Genomic DNA, 25,214 nt, shown 5'->3' with positions numbered 1-25,214 from the left:
CCTACCTGTGGCCTTTCCAGTGTAGCAGTTTCTGGATAGTCAGACTTCTTTCATAGTGTCTGGCTTCTTTCAGAGAATGCCTCAAGAGGACCAAGCAGAAGGTATATGGCCTTTTCTAACTTACTCTTGGACTCACATCACTTATACCTTACTCTATTGGCAGAGTAACTCATAAATCTTTCTGGTTTCAAGGGGATGGGACATGGACCCCCTTCCTTTTGATGAGAGAAGTGTCAAGGAATTTGGGACTATGTGTTAAAGCTACCATACTAGGGTAAACATATTGGAAAATTACCTTGACAATCTGTTTATTTAATAATTAGACAGCAGAGAAAACTGCTCACTTGAGCAATATCCTTCGTGCCAACTTGATTAAATTATTTATGCAGCTGGTCCAAATGTGGTCAGTATAGTAGCCCGTCATTTCTCCTAAGCACAGGACTGCTGAAAAAGCTGGCTCTAAAATATTAGACTCAGCATCTTGGCAAAAGAAAACAGGGCTCTCAACAAGGCATATCTGGTGACAAAAACAATTTTCAAAACTTTATCTTGTGATTTAGACATGTAGTTTACCCAATATTTTTTCCCTAGTTTTTGGAATAACTGCAGGGGGCATATCTACCTAGACTCTGCTAGCATTTTTTAGGTAGTGATGATGGGGTCCCAGGTGGCTCTGGCAGGATGTCTTGGCTTGGCTAGGATGAAGAGCTAAATAAGAAGAATGAAGATTTAGGTTTTCCTTGCTGGAAAAATTACCGAAGTCCACCATAAATAGCTGTCTGTGTAGCATATCAAGATTGTTATTGAATGCAGAGGTAACACTTGAGAATCTTACAGGAGAACTGTGACCTGAATGGGAAAGATTTTGCGAATTTGCAATTTTCTTGAGCTTTCTCATTATGGTAGTTGGCATCACTGTTGCTTAAATTGGCAGACCACCTTCACATAAGGGTAGAATTGCAGAACATTCAGAGTATTAAATTATTAAGTTAATATATACCAGAAAGGAATTTGAAGTTCTGAAAATCATTTCACTTAAAGATCCGTTAAGCCAGCCTAACTTTCCAGTTTCATATCCTGCTTTTTTCCCCTCATTTAATGAGATAACTTTCCACTTGTTTAAAATAGAGCATGACACGCTCTCTCAAACTGCCTGTGTGGACTATATTCCCAGTATCTGGAGTATTTTCCATCTTCCTTCCTTTTCTTTTTTTTTTTTTTAGATTTTATTTATTTATTTGTGAAAGAGAGCATGAGCAGAGGGGGAGGAAGACAAGCAGATTTCCCACTGAGTGGGGAGCCTGACACAGGGCTCAATCTTGGTAAATGTTTATTGAAGGACGAAGAACAGACAGGTATTCCATAGAGCATGAGCTACAAAGAGGCCAAAAAGTCTGTGACAGAAGTTTTCAGAATAGTATGAGTTATTGCAACATGAAATAGGAAATTGGAGTAGAGGCAGAGGAGAGGATATGTTTTTTTGTTTGTTTGTTTGTTTTCCAAAAACAATACTTAGTGCTCAAGGCAACAACACCTTAATGTTGCTACTCATGGGAATATATGGACATAAGGATTAGAAAAGGATTGCTTTCTGCATATAATAATTTGTGGAATGTGCCATCTGCTAAGGTATCAAGTAAGAATGAGATAAAAATGAATACAATACGACACTCAGTGTTTTATATTTTTCTAGGCTGACATTATTTCTTAGATGTTACAAAATAAGATCTTATAATTTTAGTTTTTCTCTGTTTATCTCTCTTACCACATTCACAATTCAGTCAAAACCTTCAAAGCCTTTAAGTAAAAATATGTATTCTGACATATTTTGGGAAATTAAAATTCAAAATAAGTTTCAAGGCCCTTTATACCTTTTTTTGATAAGTATGAATTAATGTTTATTTAATATTTGAGATTCATGTAACTTTGCCTTGCATTAAATTTTAACATTTATAAAGTGCCAAGTAGATTAGCATTTTAAAATATTAGACTATACCAATAAAAAATTTTAAAAAATGTTACCAAATGTATAAGATTTAACCAGAGAAAAAGAAAAATACTGAAAATTTTGACAAGTCCCTTTCAATGTTTATATCTTACATTAAACCTTAAAAGTTAAGAAAAAATAAAATAAAATATTAGACTATGAAAGTATTAAAACATAGGTGAATATCTTTTAAAAAGGAAGAAATGTGAAGTAAACTTGAAACTTGAAGACAAATCAGTGATATCTGACATATAAAGCAAATTCTATATGCTTTCTTAAAGTATACCTGTAAAATTAGTCGAGAACTCCTGGAATTTTAGGATGAGGTTTGGAGAACATTTTAGTACCAACCCTTAGTTGTAGAGCAAGTGAGTGAGGCACAGAATTAACTATAGTCAAGGACAAAGCAAAATTAGAACCAGTGACTCTCACCCAATACATTTTCAAATCCTTGATTTTTCTTTCTTTTCACTACTGTCCATAAAATAAAATGAGTGTTTTATTATCAAGGAGGAACAAACTATCTGACTGATGACATCTCCAAAGCACTGGCAGTTAGTTTTGTTTGTTAAGGAAGGAGGGATTCACTTAAATTGTCTATCACCTTCCTTAGAATAGGCCCCATAAGGCCCAGCATCAGAGTTAGAGGCATAAAATGTGATAAATACCCTGAAAATACAGTTTGAGCCTCTAACATGAGGAGTTACAAGAAACATAACTTAGAGTAATTTGGAAGGATGTGCTTAGCTTAGGTTTTCCCAGATTATATATAACCTTGTATTTGAGTATGAAACTGCGGAGGTAGTAATAGTTTGGTTTATTTTGGTGGGGGGAAGGGACAAAAGACATTCAAACAACTCACTTAAGGAAGAAATTTTTGCTTAAGAATGATCTTTATGGCTTGTGATTGTAAACTTTCATATTCCCTATGTATTGAATAAAGATTATTATGCGTGCAGTATTTACTCCTTTTCATGCTCCAGTCTTGAGTTTTACTCCAAAGGGTAGAAGGATCTGCTTTAACTCAGAAGGTTTTTGAAGATTTCCAGAACCAAGGTCCTTGCATTTCTCCCGCTAGTACTTATCCAAAGCTAAGGTATCCGGTTAGGGCTTTTTGAGAGAAAGCCTTTTGATTGTCCTGCATTTGGCCAGTTTCCAGCTTTGCTGCATGATGATTAAGTGTGCTTTTACCCAAAAAAGTTCAGAAAAGCTTAAATTATTCTTGAAAAACAGAAAGTGTTATCAGACTTTTTACACAATGTAAAGCCCAGATAATGTCCAGCTTTTCCTACCTCTAGACAGATGCTGCAAAGCAACCAATCACCAACTTGCACAGATGAGATACAGATCTAAAGCACAGAAGTGCACCATGCATAACTGATGCCTCTGTCAGGTACCACCGCACTCATTTGCTTAGTGTCGTTTCCTGCCCTGTCTTCTGACCTTTCCAAATATTCAGATATTTATTTGAATTTCAGGAAGCCAAATCTGGGGCCTTCTACTTTCCTTCTTGAGGGAAGGGAGCTCAGTGCATTTGGTTTTGGTCTTTGCTTTGTTCAGGCCAATACAGAGACCCTGATAAACACCAGGAAAGATTGCTACAGTGAAAGAATTAACCAAAGTTCAGGTGCAAAGTAGAGGATAGGGAAAGAGAGACTATTTCAAATTAGGAGATGATACACTTATATTCTTGCATTCTTTTGTGAAGTACATGTTATTTTAGAGAGTAAATTATAATTGCTATCTATTGCACTGCTTATAATTGAATGTCTCGTATTTTAGGTATTTATTACGGTAGAAAACTAAAAACTAATTTCTATATTTCTCTTATCTGCCAATCCAGATCATTTTCTGGTAGCTTCCCTAACTCTCTTACCCTCAACTTGGCCCAAACTTTACATGCAAGCTGTTTTCTCTATGGGACTTTCTGGATCTCAGCTATAAAGAGATCCTTTCTCAGTTCTCAAGGGACACTCAGTTTCTTGACTTCCACTAACCTATGCTGTCAGATGCAAGCAGACAAGACACTTTGGTACCCCCTCTTCTGATTTTGTTCGGAATCCCCTGGACCAATGTTGACTAAACCTGAGCTGTCCTACTGGTTTGCTCTTGGAGTTGGTCTCTGATCCTCACTGGATTCATCCGCTGTCTATACCGATCTTTCATTTCCCTTCAGTATTGGCCCAGAGTCAGTAAGAATACAGATAAGTAAACAGTGATCTCTAAATGCTAGGGAAGAAGAACAATGTATTTGTTAGTCGTGGAGGGAGGATGCAGCTGGGAAGATCAAGAAGTCTCCCAAGAAACAATGGTGGGTGAGTCGGAACCTACAAGGTGCATTGGAGTCAACCAAGTGAGACCTGGAGAAAGTGCTTCAACAGAGAAAATGACATGAGTAAAAGACTGGAGAAGAGAGTGCTTGAGGCACTGCAGGAAAGGGAAGTGACTCAGCAGGAGTGGATTACACAGTATTTATGTTTGCTGGGAGTGGTGGAGCTGAGAGTTGGGGGGCTGGACCTGGGAAGGGGAACAGTAAGGGTAGGCTAGGCTTCATGAAGTACAAGAACCAGTCTGCACTTTACCTTAAAGGCACTGGAAAGCCCCTAGAGAGGGACATGATTGGATTTGTGTTTTCACAAAGTTTGTGCTAGCCGAAGAGGACAAAAGGGCTGGAGGGGCACGGTTAGCAGGCTTTGCACTAGCCAGGCAAGAGGACACAGAGACTTGTCCTAGTTCACTAGCACTGAGGGTGTAGAGAAGTGAGCAGACAGGAGAGAGGTTTAGGAAGCAGAGCCAAAGGATTTGATGGCCAAAGAGGTGTAGGGAATGAGAGGATGAAAGGAAGCATCCATGACACCTCAGTTTCTGGGTTGAACAACTGCCTTTTTCTGAGCTAGAAAAGGAGAAGCACTTGGTTTTCCTGATTCTTGATATCAACCATAATTTCTTAACCATTCCTTCTTTGTCCCCCCTTCTCACCTTAACTGGTTTTGCCTTTCTCCCACTGTCTTATTTTCCTGCAGGCAGTGGCCAAGCTCACCCTAAGCACTTCCTCACTTTGTTCCATTTTAGAGGTGCATAGTTTTTTCCCCATGAAAAATCTGGCTTCAAAATGTTCATGCACTTGTACCTACTTCTCTATAAGACATGTTCCTCATCCTTTGTTTTTCAGGTGAAATTTGCCAGTCTGTTAGGTCCCAATCAGCCCAGACTGCCTCTGCAGATACATTCCCAGCTTTAATGGGTGGACTGCGTGTTTCCACCACTATTCTTCTACATTTGCTCATATCTCCATAATAAGACTTACTCCCTGTTGTATTGTCTGTATCCTCTCTCTTCACCTTCCCACCATCCTATCACCTTACACGGCTTTATCGTTATCTCTCCAAAGGCAACAAGTTATCATTTTCCCTTCTTTATTATCATCATCAAAGGGAGGGATTTGCAGACTTTGGGTGTTCAGAAAGGTTTGAATGATGCAATATGAATGAATTGTCCATATACTTTTCTTTACAGATTGTTTCTAATCTGTCCAGTAAAAGGTCCATTTTCCTCAAAACTTTTTTCTCAGTTAATCTTATCCATGAGCCAGTTTGCCAATACACTCTTGAGTCTTTCTTGTAATTGTTGTCCTCTTTTTTTTAAAAAAGATTTTACTTATTTATTCGTGAGAGACACACAGAGAGAGAAGCAGAGACACAGGCAGAGGGAGAAGTAGGCTCCCTCTGGGGAGCCTGATGTAGGACTCTATCCCGGGACCTCAGGATCACACCCTGAGCCAAAGGCAGACACTCAACCATTCAGCCACCCAGTTGTCCAGATCTTTGTCCTTTTATGAGAATAATGAAGCTGACTGCATGGAACTCCCATTTGTGAGTTGTAAGAATTAATTGAGCCAAAGCATTAAGAGCACTTAGTACAGTACCTGGAATGGTAAAAATGCTCAGTAAATGTCACCTATTCTTAATCTCTGCTCTTCTTATAGTCGTTTAGACTGTACATTTTTATAACTTCTGATAATTTTAGAATCTTTTATTCTAACAAATTGGGGATTGTGTCTATATATGTGCACTTAGCAGTTTCTGGTGAATCCCTTTTTAAAGAAAACAGTGCATAGTAAATGCACTGCATTGGTTAAGAAAGCTCTCATGGTCTGTACATTTGCCTTTAGCAGTAACCTTATGAAATCTCTTGTTTTGCTGCTAATATGCCAAATTTTTTCTTATATATTTTTCTTGCTCCTGTGGGAACCATATCTTTTATTTCTTTGGACCTGTATAGTGCCAAGTATAATGTTTCTGTGCTTATTAGGCATTCAGTAAACATCTGAACAACTCTAGCCTTTCCGCCTTGACCTGAAAATATGGGAGAAACAGTTCAACCTCTCTAGTTGTGTCTACAAAGAAACATGCGCCACTGGAGGGAGAGAGAAAGAGGTCAAGAATGATTATTTTCTATCAGTGTGGAAAACGTTGAGTGAGAAGCCTCTTGGCTGTTTCTCTGAAGTTGGAGGGGATTCTTTTTTTCTTTTCAGTGCTGTATGTGGCAGCACTCAAAGGGAATTACTGAGAAACTAAGGGAAAACAAAAGCTGATCCAAAGTTCCTACACTAACCTGTATGGGGGCAGGATTCAGCCATCATAAAGTGCTTTAGAGAGCCAGTGGCTAAAGGTACTGGGTTGTGTTCCCTACTCTTGCAATCTGCAGGCTCCTATGAATATCCATTCTCCAAGAGTAAAGTGTGTTTCCTCCTTTTCTCCCCCCTTCCCTCCCTCTTTTCTTTTGTTTTTCTCTTTAGGAATATTTTTACTGTTTTTGTAAAAATGATTCATGCTTATTCCAAAAATTCAAGCAGTGTGGTAGAAGTGTACTTCATCTCTTTTAATTGCCTTCCTGATTTTCATTAGAATCATCCTTTTAGGACTAGGATGTGAGGTCTTATTTTTGTGGTTCCTGCATGCAATATACTGAGAGCACTTCTAACAGACAAGGTGGTTCTAATTGGTTTCAGAGGCTTCTGCATGCCACAGGGTTACCTGTGCAAGGTGTTCAGTGTGCTTTGCTGAGATGTTTATGGTAAGGTTTTGTTATTTCAAGATCTTTCCCTCCCTTAATTGGAGGAAATTTACCTAGATATGAGATGATGAAGCTCTGGCATTTATTGATACCCTGGATTGACTCCCCTCGTCTCATTTTTTCTGTCTCTGCTCTGTGTGTGTCTCTGTGGCTATGTGCTGGTAAGACTTTCCTGGGAAAAGCACAAGCCATCATTCCAGATTATATGCCTGGCCATGGTCCCAAAATGGAATTCTTAAGCCATCTTAAAAAAGCTACTTATAGGAAAACACACAGAGTTGTATGTACCTGCATACATTCTGCTCCCCTTTTCTTTTAAAATACACATACCTACTCTAAAGAAACAGCTTTTTTAAGTCTAATTGCACAAGATACCCATGGGAACGTTAGAATTTGGATCTCAAAGTATTGTTCATCTTTCCTTGGTATGGATTATGTCTTATACTAAGTGTTATCAAATAGACATTCCAGGACAGCTTTTGAGTTTTTTGTTACATTAGGTTTATATATATGATACCCAACTAGCAGAAGGAGAAATGTACTACAGCACGGCACATAATAAGCAAACAGTAAATATTGTTTTTGGTTATTGGAGCCAGGCCAGCCCTGAGCTCTTCAGAAACTGTGTGAGTTAGTGAGCCTGCCTCATTACAGACTCTTTTAACATCAGAAAATTTCAAGATCAGGAATGTCTTTGAAGTTTTTAGTAACCCTCATAGTTTACTTTGCAGAGAAGGGAGTATCATTGGGCATACACAGTGCTGAGTGAAAGTTATTGTGTCTTCAGGATAAGGCCACACTGCTCTAAAAGTGCAAATGTTATCTGAAAGGTGGCAAATCTCTGTGAATGCTTTTTTTTTTTAAGATTTATTTATTCATTAGAGAGAGAGAGAGAGAACACAAATGGGAGGGGCAGAAGGAGAAGGAGAGAGGATCTCAAGCAGGCTCTATGCTGGATGCAGAGCCCCATGGGGGGCTTGAACTCACAACCCTGAGATCATGACCAGAGCCAAAACCAAGAGTCAGACACTTAACCAAATGTACCACCCAGGTGCCCTAAATAGTAAAATTCTTAGAGGATAAATTTTATTTATTTTTTTTTTTATTTATTTATGATAGTCACAGAGAGAGAGAGAGAGGCAGAGACACAGGCAGAGGGAGAAGCAGGCTCCACGCACCGGGAGCCTGACGTGGGATTCGATCCCGGGTCTCCAGGATCGCGCCCTGGGCCAAAGGCAGGCGCCAAACCGCTGCGCCACCCAGGGATCCCCGAGGATAAATTTTAGAACATAGAATTATTAACCCTTGAGCTATGTATTTTATACGTTTACTAGTATAGTTCTAAGGTCCACTGAAAATTTCCTTAGGAAATTGAGGAAGTTAGACTCAGAAAAAGTTTGTCATAGAGCTTTACTTATAGTATATGTTCACTAAACATTTGAGGAATGAATAAGTAAATGGTTGAATGAATAGCACCACCCTATATGTATCTCTTGAGGTGTCTGTCAATTTATTCTGAGGTTTCCAACATATTCTTTTCCATTTCTTTCAACTAGATTTCTCAACTGGGATTTTCAGTAGATTCCTCTAGTTTCTTTGTCTTTTTTTTTTCTTAAGTCTCATTTATTTCTAGAGAAAGAGTATGAACAGGAGGGGCAGAGAGAGAGGGAGAGAGAAACTCAAGCAGATTTCACACTGAGCACGGAGCTTCATCTGGTCTGGTCACAAGGTTTCATCTCATGACCCTGAGATCATGCCTGAGCTGAAACCCAAGAGTCCGTTGATCTCAGCCAACTGCACCACTCAGGGGCCCCCATTCTTTATCTTTACAAATTAGATTAGAATGGGTGCACTTCTGGGGAAAGTTGTGGTAACTATCGTATTTTACTGGTGTTATCTTTGCTATCATTTTGTTTTTTTTTTTTGTTTTTGTTTTTTTTTTTTCATTTTGTAGCATCTAATAAGCAATGGTGTTAAATCCTAGGGTGCCCAAGTCAGGCAAGCATATTTTCAGAACGATTAACTATAAACATAGTTATAGTTAAGTTATAGTTATAGTTATAGTTATAGTTAACTATAAATATAAACATTAATCTTCTAACAGCTTTTTATTTTCTGCTAAAAAATAACATCAATGAATGATATTTTTAAACAAATTCACCCATTGCACAGATTTTTCTAAAAAAAGAATTTTTGAAATTTCCCCAGGGTTTGCACAGAAAATCAGTGGTAGATGAAAGCTGGAAACGCAGGAATTTCTTCCTTCATCCTGTGTTTGACCAATTGGAGACAGGCTGTCTCCAGACTATATTTTCTTTTTAATGGCTATAAAGTGAATGAACTCAAAGAACAGTGTAGCATCCTGCTGAGATTGATATGAAAAAGGACAGGGGAAGTAAAGATTCCTCATTAATGGATTTATATTCCAGTGATAGGGCTAGAGGGTGGAAAGGTCATTGTGGAAAGTAAAGTGAAATATAGAGCTTGCAGAAAAATTATCTTGTTATCTGACTTAGAGACATGAAGCTGCACGTTATCCTCTGTTCGTTTATTTTTTCTCCTAGTTTTCCTTTTATTTTTAGATAAATGTGAGTCAGACGCATGAGACAAGAGTAATTTTTAGAAACTCTCTTCCTTTGCAAGCTTTTGAGAGCAGAGTTTTGCTCATTTTATATGGTCTGATTGGAAGTGCTATTTGATTGTAAAAGAACAACATCTAAAAGCAAAGCTTTAAATCAGAATTTGAGAATAAACTGGCAAAACAACTAGAACATATTATTAAAAGTCGAGTATATTACACCATAGTTGGGCACAATTTAAAACTTGATTTGAAAATTGAAATTGAAGTTCTCTAGAGATTACTGGGGATGAAAAAGGTATACCTCCGAAAGCATTTCTCACTTTAACAAAGAGAGTGAGATTAGAGGGTAACTCTTTTGGTCACTCTGTGCTTAATGAAAGTTCTTTATCTATAAATAATTTCATTTAATTATCAACAATTACTTGGCCAAGGTGTTTTATTTTAAAAAATATGTAGATGAGAAACTTCAGGCCCTGAGAGTCTGTGTTGACCACAGTTTCAATTACAGAGTGGCAGTGGCCAGGATTCCAATGGTTTTGTCTGGCTCCAACTCTCTGCTCTTACCCTATCTGGAAGTTCTTCTGTGAGTATCTGCATATTCTAGCACTAGGGATGCAGATGAGTAAAGTGTCCTGTGTCCCAGCAAACTCACAAGACACACACAAATGTTAAGATACAGCTTGTGACTCAGTTATACTGAAGGAGATACATGGCACAGAGATGACACAAAGTTGGGAATGATTAGCTCTGCTGGGGTTTGGATGGAGCAAGTCAGCCAAGACTTTATGGAGGGGGGCATAAAGCCAGTTGAGCTGAATCTTCCATGATAACCAGGCACAGCAGGTCATTTGAGATGGAGGGGAAAAATCTACACAAAATGGCTTAAAACAATGGCATAGAGGATGTATTTGTAGGATTGTCAGATACAATAGAAGACATCCAGTTAAATTTGAATTTCAGGGAAATAACAGATTATGTGTTAGCATAAGGATATCTTATACAATACTTAGAATATACTTATATTAAAACATTTCTTTGTTGTTTATCTGAAATCACAATCCATTGGACATTCTTTAGGATTGTTTGGTTAATCTGGCCCTGGTATGTCTTTGGGGGCTCTCTGGAGTGTAGTGGGTGAGGAGAGGAGCACCAGGAGGTATGTAAAATGACTTAGTCCAAGGTTTAAAGATGGGGGATCTACTCTTTGCTCTACATGGAATAAACAGCATTCAAAACAGAATTCCCCTAACCAAAGAATATCTCTTTATCCTACAGCTGGATTAATTTATGCTAAACTACAAACAACAAGCAATTGAAAAAGAATTGAATATTCTCTTGTGAAAAGGACTTTTTTGTTCAAAGAGTCATGGAGTAAAATGACCTCCAAGAAACTTTCAAAGAGATTACTAGTGTCTGATTATTCTTTTCTGCAAAAATGAGAAAAGAAAAGGAGGATATACCAGGGTGAGAGATGGAAAAATGGAATAAAACAGCAGACTACATTTATTTTTTAATTTTTATTTATTCTTTAGCAGACTACATTTATATAAACAATACAGTATATGTGTTCCCTGTTTAATTTTTAAGTGAGAAAAAAGGGCAGATGGAATTGTATTATCCCCGTTCAAATCCTATCTAAATTAAATGAAAATGAGTCTGTCTGGACTCAGTAACCTGGAATTCTTCCCAGAGTCCCAGAAGAAGGAGTTCCCCATGAGGACAATTAGGAATCACCCTGCGGATGGCAGGTGGCATTTTTATACTTACTTGAATTTTGAAGGGTAATGGATTTTTTAGAAAGCTATTTTGTTACTGTATTTTTGCTTAATAATGTCTGTACAATTTATCTGTGACACTGAATGGTATAGTACATCCCCTACATTGGTAGTGTTGGCTGAAATGAAGCACCGAAACATTTCATATAACATTCTTGAAATAAAAATGGTTTGTGAAAGCAGTGACTGCAAACCAATTTAGATTTTTCTCTCCCTCCTTGTTAAATATGTGACTGTGTCTTTTATTTACTTTTCTCCTTGCTCCAGAAAGGATTTAAGGCAGATCATAAATATGTGCGAGACCTATCACTCCTACACATGGGGCTGCTCAAGCATTTTGATGATCCTACATTTTAAAGTTAAATGCAAAGACTTTTCTCTATGATTAGTGTGTGGAGTGTGCTTCTGGGGAAAGTTATTTTACATTACATTTTTACCAACAACATTTTTAAGTTTTTATTATTCCATAGTATCTAATAAGTGATAGCATAAATCCTATGTGAAGCATATTTTGACAACTATTACATATAACATTTCTATTTGACTTGGAGAATTTATATTGTTGGTTTTTTTTTTTTATATTGGTTTTATTGTTATTTAATAGAGGATGTCACTGTCTTTTGCCTAAGCCTGTCTTCACTCTAGATGAGGTTAAGGAAAAAGAAAAATATCTAACTGTGATAAACACAATCTAAGTTTCATCATTATCACTTTCATGTAAAGACGAGATAAATAACCAAAAGTAGATGCTGGTCATAATGCATCACTTGGATTCATTGTTTTCCTGGATTATCTTTACTTTGGTAGGCATGCTATTCTTGCTTAAAAATAAAGTGCTGTTAGTAATTAAGGATGTGAATGACAAAGAGTAAGTCCATTTTTAAATCATGGTGTATTTGAGATCTTGCCTAACCTGAGGAAATATATAAGTATCAGTAAGTACGGTTTAAGGACTAGAGTTTAATGTATTGGAATGTGTTGCTTTATGGATGTTGTTTTCAATGGTTTGGCAGACATCTTGTCAAATGAGCTCAGATTTCATTGAGTCTAATGATGATAACAGTAGGCTCCAGACAAGCTGGGCAAGCTGAACAAGTAGTCAAATCTCACAGAATTAATTTTAATAAAATAACCAATAAATACAGAGCCCTGTATTGGAGTTAAGAAAAGCAAGTAGGAAAATAGATTGTATTGAAAATGCTGGAAGAAAATGGCTTAGGGTTTTTAAGTAATAGTGAATCAATCATGAGTCAACAGAGTGGTGGGGCTGATATAAGTTTAATAGAATTTAAGTCCATTTTGGAGTAGACTTTTTGGGCTAGAGAAGTTGGAATAATCCTAGTTAACATTACACAGTAGTCTTTTTTTTTTTTTAAATTTTGAGTTCATATCTAGGTACCACAGTTTAAGAGAGAATGCTTTCAAAAACAAAAGATGTAATTTGTGAGAGGATAGATATAAAACTGTGTCAAAAGAAGGAAAACTGCTGGAACAGTAGATTTTTTATCTGGAGGCAAGAGGAGCTTTATTGTTAAAGAGGAAAAGGTTTATTCTCTGATGTCAAATGTATACACAGACCAATACATAGAAATTTCCATGTAAGGGTAGACTCATAGTCACTCTTGTGTAGCTAGAATGGGCTATCTGAGGGGATCAGCACCTGTGGGGAGGCTGGATAGTAATGACTTAACACAGAAAATTTAGTTCCTTCTGCATCTGGTATTCCACAGTTCTAAGGATGTTTAGAATATTTATATATGTTATCCTGGGATGTATATCTTCTAAAACAGTAAGTTATTTCAGGAAATTCAGTGACATTGCAAAACAAACAAACAAACAAACAAACAAACAAAAAACAATCACATAGACAAAGCAACAGGTTATTGAGGGGAAATTTCAGTTATGATGTTCAGGTGTCAAGGAGATATGGCTTGTTTTTCGGGTCATTGGGTCATCTTGTCTACCTACATATTTCAATATAATTCTCAATATAAATGGGTCAAATGAGTTATAACAAATACACATGAAACCCTGATTGAAACAATTTGTCAAGTATCTTAACTGTAAAATCCCATTACAATCAGAAATGTTGTGTTGGTTGCATTTATGTGCTATTGTGTCTTTCCAGTCTTTTGTCAGACAATGAAAAATCTCTAGCTAACTAATGCTTGTCAAGCCCCAGAAAATGGTTCACTTGTTTCCAAGAACAAATAAATACCTGTATGACAAAGTAAGTCAGTCACTTCCAGTTTGTTTTAGTAAGATTCATAAAATCAATTCTATGATTCTTTTTCCCCCTTCCTATCAACACTCCTTCTATTTCATTTTAGCTAGTCACCAGCTGGCTTTTTTTTCCCACCACAAAGTGACTCTAAACTGCAAGATAATTATACAAAAAGAGATTTTCTCCAAAAGCTACATGGAGCCAACTATGTCAGCAATGGAACGAACTAGTACATTTTGTTTGGAAAAAAAAAAAATCCCAAATCTCGCAATTTGCCTACTTAACCCCCAAATACTCTTGACCACTGAATTCTGTTTTTTTTCCCCCTTTCCTATGTTTTTATTTATTTATTTATTTATTTATTTATTTATTTATTTTTCATTTGCTTTTATTGAAGTTCCATTTGCCAACATATAGTATAACTCCCAGTGCTCATCCCATCAAGTGCCCTTCTTGTGCCTGTCACCCAGTCACCCTATCCCCCTGCTCACCTCCCCTTCCACAATCCTTTGTTCATTTCCCAGTCTCTCATGGTTTGTCTCCCTCTCTAATTTTCCCCCACTCAGTTCCCCTCTTTTCCCCTATAATCCCTTTCACTATTTCTTATATTCCTTGTATGAGTGAAACCGTATGATGATTGTCCTTCTCTGTTGACTTACTTCACTCAGAAGGATACCCTCCAGTTCCATCCATGTCAATTGACCACTGAACTCTAAGTGAAGAAGCCCAGATTTTATTTCTTCATTTATTTCTAAAACCATGAGGTAAATATTTTGAACATCTTTAAATAGCATCCCTTGTAATGTTAAATTACATTAAAATGTAAGATGTAGAATGTTAAATTTTAGTACAACAGTGTATATATTAATTGGTTAAAATGGTTAGATTGTATCGGACCTTTTAGTAACGAAGGAGTCAAAATCACAATAAGAGTTTTAATATATTCCTGAGTTAAAAACTCTTGGTGTTAAATTCCATTAGTATCTTGCTTTCTTTCCTTTCTTGATATCTCTATGTTATTATGAGGTACACTCAGTTCCAGAATTTAGAAATCCGTCATAAAAACTCAAACCAGATTTGTTCAGCCAGAGTTGCCTCAAGTTGTCTTTCAGGAAGTAGGCATTTAGACAGGAAAGCAGGTGATATGCTGTCTTCATGGTCTTATTTTCTCAACAAATGAATATAAGCCAGTTTAATTCACTGCTTTCTGACAAGGTAAAGAAAAATCTTGTCAGAGCTGAATGTCTGAGGACACTCTTGCACTAACCCTAGGCCTTAAGATATGAACTCTCAGGGGCATGGAAAAATGCATGAGGGTTAGAAAACTATATTGACAGAACTTTAGATCTTTAGCTCTCCAGAAGACTAAAAGAGAGACTGCCTTGTTATCCTGTGTTCTGACAAACTCCTACTGTATTAAGGGCCTAACTCTAAAGCATTTCAGTTGCATGCTTTGTTATCTAATGGAAAGTTACATTTGTACATTCAAAGCAAGGAGTTTTGAAAAACAAAGCACTGCTTAAATATGAGGGCTTGTGGTTACATATCATTTTAATAGAGCCACATACTAAACACCATAACTTTTAATTCATGAAAGAGATTAGAGCCTGTGTGTTGCATAGGATTGAGTTCTATCCTAATTACTTTCTCAGAAAAGCCAGTGGAAAATTAGATGCATCCCACGAGGCAATAAATATATCACACTAAACAAAATTTAAACTACAGAACAATCAACCTCTTTTCTTTGTTCTTTCAAAGGAGAAGCAGATTAGACTTTTTTTTAAAAAAAAAAAAGATCAAGAGCATTTTATGGGAAATTCAGGAAAAAAAAAGATCTCTTTGGACTGAAATCAAAATGTTATGAATAGTACTTTCTAAGCAATGACACGTATCAGCAGTATTTGTAACCATAAGAACAGTGTGATAAATTTTAATCACTTGGGACTCCAGCTCTGTGGGAAGTGCTTACTACACAGACATCATTTATAGGTTTCCAGTTATGACCTATATCTCCAAGACATTTTAATGATAAGTGGAGAAAGTAGATAGATTGTCTTCCTGGAGTGCTGAAGTTCCTGCTTGTTGTCATCCTCAGCTCTATTAAAAAGCAGAGGCTTTCAGAGGTACTCTTCAGTCTAGTAATCAGGATGCAAGACCAAAGGGATGGAACTATCTAAGATAAAGTATGCCAGAAACGTACACTCCTCAGGATTTCCTGTGGGAGTCTGACCAAAATAAAGCAATATTAATAAATATAAATTCTGGAACACTATTATCAACAGAAATGGTCTTGAAATGTACCCTTCAAATTCCTCTAGTTTCCTCGGGCAGGTCAACTATTTCAATGTAACTGTACAAAATGTTAGACCTCCCTACAGGGATAATTGCTCTAAATTATATTAAAGACATGCTAAAGAAAGGAGTTGAATTTGTTTAATGCTCCAAATCTTTGAGCTCACTTGGGGTCCTCTGGCTCTTCAATCTTGAAATCATTTTGGGACAGTAAGATGTAGTTTTGAAGCATCTCAACCTCAAAAAATGGGCAATTGGTCAATCTGGTTTCGATATTTTCCCCTGACCTTATAGTACATTTGGGGAGAAATTAAGCACAGGTAATAGAGATGAAATAAAAGATGAAAGAAAAAAACAAGGAGAAGACCTATGTTCTTAAACCATCAAGAATTGTCATTCTCTGTCAGATTATATCCCAGTAATTTGAAAAACATCCTTTCATGTAGCTCAAAGGCAAGAGACATTTCCTAGTCCAAGTTTTGTTCTGAGGCAGAACCTTGCAGGACTTGATGCTTTGGCCTTTCTGGGCTTCTATATCGCCTAGAGCAAGTGAATCCAATCTTGCAGTAAGGAAGACACTGCTTTTATTTACTCTCTCCTTAAGCATTTGACCACCAACAATGTGGAGGAATGGAATGACTGCAGGCTATTTTCTTTCTCATTGCATTTCTTATTTCAAAGTATGTTTTACCGTACAGAATATAGTTTTCCTTAGTAGACTTAAGGAAGCCATTACATACAACATCTCACTCAAACCTAGCTATTTTATAATGAGTCAGAGTAAAACCTTTACAAGGTTATTTGTGCAGTAGAACTAATATAAATGTGCTTGACTTCTTCAGCATTCTGTAAAATCAGAAGCTACTAAAATTATAGAGCTAAAAATAGAAAATGGGGCAGTAAACACTCCTCTTGCCTTAAAGAGTAAATAAATACCTATAAATCTGAAGAGACTTTTGTTTTATAGTCGATAAAATTCTAAAGTTTCTTCTTTCAAAAAGGAACTTCTTTAAAAGTATGGTCTGAGTGATAGCATATTAGAGATAATCACCAAATAGAATCATTGAACTTGTCATTACAGCCATATTTTAGACCTCCAAGGGCTCTCAATATGACTGTCTTTTTTTTTATTGTTTCCATATTAAAATGAAAGATCTGGTCTTAAGTCAACAAAACACTCAGAATCAAAGTTTGTTAGTGGACACACTGAAGCACCAGGATCCATGTTATTTGTTACTTGTTACTTCTCAAGAACCAGATGAAAGCACAGGTATTTTGACCTTCCAGTGCATGTCTCTGGCTCAGTTTCTAAACAACTACTCTCAAGAAAACACAGTCCTTCTTCAACCAAACTGAGCTTCAAGTGCCAATGATAACCTGGACCCAAATGAAAGAGTTGAAGTTAGTTTAAGATGTTCAAGTCATAGAATTTACTAGTTTTAAGTGACCTTACCAATCTAGGCACTTCCCTATTCTCCCATCACTCTGGTGAGTGGTTCAATGACATGCCTAGTCTTCCAAACCAAGTCTCCATATGCAATGGTTTATTTTTTTTTCTTTTGCTTCTAGAAATCCATAACCTGGGTTGGTTTTTGTTGTGATTATTGTTGTTTCTTTCTACTTCTATTATTTTTCTTTGTTTTTAATTCTTAAGGAAGAACTCATTATCTTAATGGAAAGTTATGTCAGTGGAAATTTTTTTCTAAGTGTTTTTTTGTTCTCTCTCAATCTACTCTTTTAAGAATGCTTCTCTTATGAGAAAAGACTGTCATGAACTGAGTGTCTGTAGAGCTGTTGAAAATACTGAATGATTAGAATGCAGCAGAAGGATGATATCCAACACCAACTTTTTGGTTAGGTTAACTGATTATACTTTCTGTGATGAATAAACTACTCCACAGATTAGCAGTGAGATCTCGTTATTCAACCATAGCTATGTCTTAGCATAGATGTGTGATAGGCTATCTACTCCAGAAGTCTTTTGAACTGTAGAATACTTTAAGTGTTTTGGTTTCAAATGAAACATCATAGTTCTAGCCCTTTCTCTGTTCCTTATTTTATAGCTATGGATAAAGTTTAGACAAAGGAAGCCCTTCAATTATGTGTTTAATTCAAAGCCTCTGTAAAGCAGGCAAATTCCAGTACATGACAAATTGCGCTATTTTGGTTTGCAAGACCTTTATTGCAGATCCTGAAGGTCAGACTTACAAAGATGTAATGATAATAATCAGCCATCTTACAGGATCAGAGGAAATAAGTAGAAGGAAGAAGGTACATTGTAGTTGATGGATAAATTATATCTTATAAATGACAGAGCTTTGTATCTGATCTTTAGGACTATCATATTTAGCTATTTCTTTTGACTTCTTCATTCACAGGGATGTTTATTGTTGAATAGTCAATCCAAACCGCACTGTACTTTTGAACTTCCCATTCTAATGGGAAGGCCTTGTCAGAGAGAAATCTGAATTCACAAAGATTTGAGAAGTGATGTAAGATGCCACATACTGTGTTGAACAGCCTTTGAAGCTCGGACCCTCCCCAAATATAACACACACATCATTCCAACACTCACAAGGCTTAGCTGTGATGAACAGGTCCACTGAGACTGAAATTATTCAACCAATGTCCCAGCCTCTGGCACACCTAAAATCTCTTCCATGGACAGGACCCTTTGAAGGTCTCTGTGTTCAGGGGAGAGATATGGCCATATCAGGGGTCAGAAATCAATATAGTTCTGATTATCCACATTATTATTGTCTGGGAACTGGACCTGACTTCTAAGCCAATGGGAGAACTATGATCAGGTTTCATAACATTCATCCTTAATCAAGGGGCATCTTTACTTCTATTTTCTTTAGACTGTATCCACATGAAAACATCATCTGACTTGGTTAGGGTTCCATGTGTCATATATACTCATGTAAAATGAAATTTCTATTATTAAAAAAAACAGAAAACACTCAAAATTTCTATCCCCAAATTCCTCTTCCTTCAATGTGTTCAGTATGTCAAAAATGAAGCATGGCTTAACAGAGACAAGCAGATTCTACTTCTGAAATAACATCTTTGTATCTTTAACATAAGGATATCTTAGGCTATTAGGGGCTGCTCCCCCTCAATTTGCATGAAACAGTCACTAATTGATCTCTCATTTGAGTTTTAAAAGAACATAGTAGAATGTGAAAGGTCTTCCTTATTATCTGAGTGGAAAAAATGGCTGTATTCAAAGCATAGAATTTCATTTTCAAGTAAGAGAGTTTCAGCCCTCTATTATTAATGACTGGAATTTTAAAAAAAACAACAACAAACCAGTCAGATATTTTTCCAAAACTCACAATCTGAATCCTTCCCATTTCTCCAAACCTCCCACTAGACAAGTAGGAAAGATAAACAAAGCAACAGACCCCTGGGTTGTACACACTGACAAGATTGCAGGCCCTGGGATTAGAATGTTTTATCCCCATATCCAGTGTCTCCCAGAAGGACATCTAGTAGGAGGAAAGAGGAAGCATGAGGTTAGGAACTTAGAAAGATTGGGCAGATAGTCAAAGCACTGGATAGATGAGGCAGCCTGTAACTCATTAGCAGAGCATCTCCCAGGGGCCCCTGCAAACATCCCACAGCTGGCAAAGAAAGCAGAAGGCTACTGACAGCCCAGGCTTGCATTATGCTTGCACCCGCTGCCAGCCAGGCTGTTGCTCAAGGTGTGCTGGAGAGAGAGTCCGAGGCAGGCTGAGGGTATAAAAACTATGAATCAATGTTTGCAGAACTGAAGACATGATGAAAAATATTGCCATGATTGCTTTTATGCAAGAGGCAGAGTGGGGATGGGAAGGGGAGAAGATGGGTATCATGACATTTCCAATGTCATTTAAAATTGATCAGATGAGTAAGTGCCTGCTTGGCAGACACAGGGTACCAGAAGCATGCTGAAGCATGTAGAGGGGAACTGTAGAGGGGAAAGCCCTTTGTTTTTGGTGAGGACTTTACTAAAAAGTCCTAAGGATATCATGCTTATGTTTACCCAAGGGTAAATATCCCAAGGATAAATATATTTTTGTTAGTGAAAGACAGATTTGTTTTGACATCGCTGTTTCAGTCCATTAAAGAGTCACTTACTAATCTATGGCTGTATTGGTTTAAAAAAAAAAAAAAAAAGAATACCCTAAGCTTCTGAGAGCTCCCTGGCTACATAAGAGCTCTAGCCACACTCACATCAGCAGGAAAACAGAAGTTTGATCTGAAAAGGCCTTTTGAGAACATCTCACCCAGTGGTTCTCAACCCAGCAGGCACAGAGCCCCTTTGAATGACAAATATTTTGTACCATCTCTTTACTAGCTAAAATATCATTTATAGTTTTTCCACATATGACATCATTTTTAAACTTTAATAAATTATCTATCTATAATAAGGAGAAATTAAAAAGTAATTTGTAATAAAACGTGTCAACTTCAGTGCAACTATACTAGAAGATACTATGAAGTAGTCTAAGGCTTGCCCCTCCTCAAACTAAACAAGTCTAGATTTAAATGAAGACAATATTCAAATGCATACCATCAATTACATTATTTTAGATTGGCATTTTATAATATGGACTAAATTGTCATTTTCTTATAAATACTTAGTCTCACTATGAACATGACAACTTAAAATGTAGTGATATAGGTATATATTTTTGGTAACTGAGTCACCACAAGAGGTGTTTCATTTCTAGGGAAAGAAAATATATTAAAATTTGAGGAAGATACTCATGCAAAATAAAATTTCTATTATTAAAAAAACAGAAAGCACTCAAAATTTCTATCCCCAAATTCCTCTTCCTTCAATGTGTTCAATAGGTCAAAAATGAAGCATGGCTTAACAGAGATAAGCGGATTCTACTTCCAAAATAACATCTTTGTATCTTTAACATAAGGATATCTTAGGCTATGGGCTGCTCCCCTCAATTTGCATGAAACAGTCACTAACTGATCTCTCAATTGAGTTTTAAAAGAACATAGTAGAATGTGTATTTTCATGCAAACAAAATTGGTTTCTGGGGTCAGATAATAATACACAGGTTTCTGCTCCCAAAATGGCAGACCTTGGAAAGCTGTGTGGACATTTTCAGGTGAGACTGTTGTGTGTGTAAGAAAACATCATGGAGTCCATGAGATGCCAGTGTTACTCTCCTGTCTCAAATATTTGTGGGAGCTATAGTTGTTCCTTCATAATTTTCCAAATGTTTCTGTACCCAGGTATTGAGAATGATTTTCTATTCTAGTCTTCTCAATCTACAGATTTAAAAATTGAAGGCCCTGAGATTAAATTCCTGGTTCAGTATCACACAATTAGTTTTTTTTCCAGAATCAGGACTATCCATCAGGCTTATCATTTGTATACTCCTTAACTTCAGTACTTTCAAAGCCTCCCTTAAATCTCTATAATGGCTTAAACCCTTCTACCCAGGTTCCGTCTGACTTTCCTTGGGCCCATCCTGTATACTCACTACCCCAAAACACGTTTCCAACAGGCTACTCATTATCATTTTTCACATTTCCCATGTTCAAAGTGTCCTCTCTGACCATCTTTTTTCAAAGGTACTCTGTTCCATAAGGAATTCCTTCACACCCAAAGCTGAAATGGTCTCTTCATCTAGTTAACTTCCTTAGATACCCTTGTGCAGCTCTTGTCCTCTCACTCATGGACTTGCACGATTTTGAGAGTGTGTCTACCTAGTAAACACCTCAATGGCAGGGCCCATACCTCCTACTTCTTATGTGCTGCTCACCACTTCTCCTAGCTATCTAACACAGAGTAGCAACTTATAATTGGATATCCATTTTTATTGTTAATGATGGCAGGGAACACAATTGTCAACCAAATGGATGCTCATCATTTAAGTTAACTTATCTTTCCCATCTCTGTTTGAGGCAAAACACAACTTCCAACAATATGGCCGTTCTGGGGAACATCTGGGAAAGAACAACAGAGACATCAGTCTGGCTTGCAGTGGTCAGGAAATGAAGTGGTTCATTCCTAGCAACGGCCCATTTTGTATCTTGGAGGCAGAGATATAAACAATGGCAGGCTTTGCAAAAGCAGCTGCAGTCACAAATCTCCCAACAAGCTTCATATGTGCAAACGACAGGAAGGACTCCTGGTGCCATATTGGGCTTCTCAGTCACACATGGGAATGGGGCAATCACTGGCTGTAGCGTCGTTTTTGAATACAGCACAGAACAACACGTTCATATCCCACTTGCCATGTGCATGAAGGTGGAAGAGAAATGGGGTAGGGTCGCTGACACCCTCTGGTCATTTGTCAGGTCATTTATTAACCCCCTGTGAAATCTGAACAGAAATTTCATCCTTGAAAAACAACAACAACAAATTTTTAAGTAGAAATTAGCCGTCAAATGAAATCTGCACCGATTTTTATAGATTATATCTAACTTCAGGTTTTTTTTTTTTCCTAAGTGTCTGGTGATTCATTGTCAGGTTGTTTGGGTTATCCCCTTCTCATCTGAACGTTTTATTGTGAAAGTGCAAGACGTGAGATCTAACATGATGTATTAGGTATAAGTAATCAGGGAAAAATGGAGTTAAGCCCCTGTATTCCTTGAAAATATGCATAAATATTTATAAGTGATAGAGTTAAATCCAGCTTTTTTGGTAAATCCCATTTTTTTGTAAATGAGAAACATCAAATTATGGAAAGCAATAGGGCAGCAAAGCAAAAACATTGGGAAAATTGATTCATGACCCCCCAAAAACAATTGCGCGTAATTTCCATAATTCCTATGGCTCTAACACCATTATAATCTCATACATCTGAAATATATTTTTTTACACTTCTACATAACTTTGGTGAGAACTTGGGGATTAGCTGCATATCTGGATATAGATGATTTAAGTCAATGCTTTCTTAAACGTAAGGAACACTAATCATATTTTCTGGCTTTGTGGGCTTTTTATTTTACTTTATTTTATTTATTTATTTTTTTCTTTGTGGGCTTTTTAAAAAAGATTTTTAAAATTTATCCATGAGAAACACACACACACACACACACAGAGGCAGAGACACAGGCAGAGGGAGAAGCAGGCTCCATGCAGGGAGCCTGATGTGGGACTCGATCCCAAGACTCCAGGATCAATCACATCCTGCGCCGAAGACAGACATTCAACTGCTGAGCCACCCAGGTGCCCCTGGCTTTGTGGTACATGGTTCATGATACCACATTTTCAAATAGTAAATTTTTGACTTATTTTCAAATTTATCTTTACTCTTCCTAGAATTTGCCTCAAACAGAGCTTGTCTACATGTCAGCAGCACAGACAGTGACTGATTAGGTGGAAGTGACTCTCTCGACTGGCCCAGGGATCAGAACCCTTTCATTATTCACTGCTTTGTGTGATTTGGTTAAATAGCAAATTCTATTCAGAAGAGATACTTTTAGTTTAAAAGCAATATATTTAAATAATTGTCTGAGGCTATTAGCTTTAGTAATATTTTATATTGATTGACCAATCATCTAAAACATTAGAGAAAATGATACTGAGGATGTGGTAAGCTTGGATTGGACAGGGTGAGAAGAAAAACTTTATTTTGGGAGTATGGAGGTTGATCTATATCAATAATAAAAATATAATTATTTTGTGTTACTCCTAGTTAGGAGGCAGAGGTTAAACATGATCAGTAATGGAGTTGTCTTACATTTCATCGATGGATATGTGGTAATTATCTGGGGGGGACTTATTCCCACTCCTTACTGTCAGTTAGCTGGAGAGGATATGCATTTAGCATTCAGTGGAAGTTTTGTGCAGTAATAACAAACTACTGTGCTTGTCTTGTCACACAGAATTTCCTGAAAAAGGGGGAAGCAGTTGGTAGTTTCTCTTGATGAATGATTAAGAATCTTTTTCAAAGGTAAGTACATACTTGTTGGATGATTTTGCTTGAATCAATTGAATCCATGAAAGTGGACACCCTGTGTAATTTTTTAAAAAAGTAACATGAATTCTTTTTTGACCAGAAACAACTGGCCACTCAAGATAGGCACTGTATATGTATATAGACAAAGACTCAGAACCAGGAGGGTGGGTTCTGAAGGGAGCACATATAGAGATTCATGGAGATGAATTCCGTGGAGCTGGAGCTACTTGATCTGTCTCAAGTCAGTGAGGTTCTGGACCCTTGGAACAAGGCTTACTTTCAAGAGTAAAGTGTACACATTCTAGAGAAAAATATCTTACACAAATATGTGGGGTGAAATAGAAAAAAAAAAGAATGTCATTTCTTACTTACTTACCAGTTATGTCAGCCACAGCAAAGAAATTTGGTATCTTGTATTCCTTTGACTTAGATTATCAATATCCATTTTCAAAAATGACTTCTGGGGGCAGAAAATATATTGAGAATGTTTAGTGATAACACTTTTGCATTCATAAACAAATCATCTGGGTCAGTCTCAGAGATCATCTTATGCAGGGAACTGTGCCAAAAATCCTAGATTCAGAGCTTTTTGCAATGCTCCAGGGGTGGACAGGACCCATAACCGAAGGTCAAACACACATTTCCCTGGCCTCGCTTTAGGGGAAACACAGATATGTGAAGTATCCTTACTGATAAATTCAAGTTCTTCATTAAGATGAAGAAGCCTATCATTTTTTATCTCAATATACATTTCAGCATCATGTTGAACACACAATTCTACACACCTGCTGCTCTGCAAACTAAGCTCATCTCTTCCATGCACACTCTGGCATTTCCTTCATCCAACTTTTACTTACTCAAAATTGTACCCATTCTTTAAGACTTATCAGGATTGTTACCTCTTTCAGGAAGGCTTCCCCCATCCTGCCAACTGAATTCATCTTATTCTTTTCAATATTTTCATGCTTCACACATTCAGTAAGTGCACAGACACTTCAGGAAAAGAAGGGGAAAATAAATAAAGTTTTTTCATGTAGTCAAAATTTTTAAAAGCATCTAAAATTTTTATTGATTTTCATACTACATTAATAATACATATGTACTGAAAGTGAAAGGAACAATAATTCTACTAATAACTTAGTATGTATCCTTTCATTACTTTTACCTATGTTTGGATGTGAGCATATACATGTAAATATGACATCATTTACACAAATGAAATCGCATAATAAAACTTTTTAAACTGTTTCTTTTTAAACTATTGATATGTTGTATATATAGTTCCACATTAAAAAATCAATGGCTGTTTCATTGTATGAAGATAGCAAAGTTTATTTATTTAACTAATGCCTTATTCTGA

The sequence above is a fragment of the Vulpes lagopus genome, chromosome 2 (genome assembly GCF_018345385.1).
Source record: "Vulpes lagopus strain Blue_001 chromosome 2, ASM1834538v1, whole genome shotgun sequence".
In the NCBI taxonomy this organism is placed as follows: Eukaryota; Metazoa; Chordata; class Mammalia; order Carnivora; family Canidae; genus Vulpes; species Vulpes lagopus.
This window is presented reverse-complemented; position numbering follows the sequence as displayed.